This window comes from Nannospalax galili, unplaced genomic scaffold (assembly GCF_000622305.1).
Source record: "Nannospalax galili isolate Female #2095 unplaced genomic scaffold, S.galili_v1.0 scaffold334, whole genome shotgun sequence".
Lineage (NCBI taxonomy): Eukaryota > Metazoa > Chordata > Mammalia > Rodentia > Spalacidae > Nannospalax > Nannospalax galili.
In genome coordinates, this window is record NW_008336888.1 from 2,868,103 (window position 1) to 2,868,537 (window position 435).

Here is a 435-nt window from a genome sequence, read left to right on the forward strand (position 1 = left end):
AATGAGAGATGAAAAGGGAAACATCACAACAGACACAAGAAAGATACAGAGCATTATAAGGGAATACTTTAAAAACCTATATGCTAATAAATTTCAAAACCTAAAAGAAATGGATGGATATCTAAAGGATGGGAACCATCAAAACTAAACCAAGAAGACATTAACAGCTTAAACAGACCCATAACACAAAAAGAAATTGAAACAGTAATACAAAACCTCCCAACTAAGAAAAGCCCAGGACCCAATGGATTTACAGCAGAATTCTATCAGACATTAAAGAAGATCTCCCTCCAATACTACTTAATTTATTCAAAAAAATGGAAATGGAGGGAGAACTTCCAAATTCCTTCTATAAAGTGGGCATCACTCTCATACCAAAGCCTGGTAAAGATACAACCAAAAAAGAAAACTATAGACCCATATTCTTAATGAACA

At 33.6% G+C, this 435-nt stretch overlaps 1 protein-coding gene across 4 annotated transcripts in view; it reads left to right on the plus strand.

Moving 5' to 3' along the window:
* Window positions 1–435, plus strand: part of Vps13b (vacuolar protein sorting 13 homolog B) — a 723,076-nt gene that overhangs the window by 654,561 nt on the left and 68,080 nt on the right. The window lies entirely within an intron of this gene.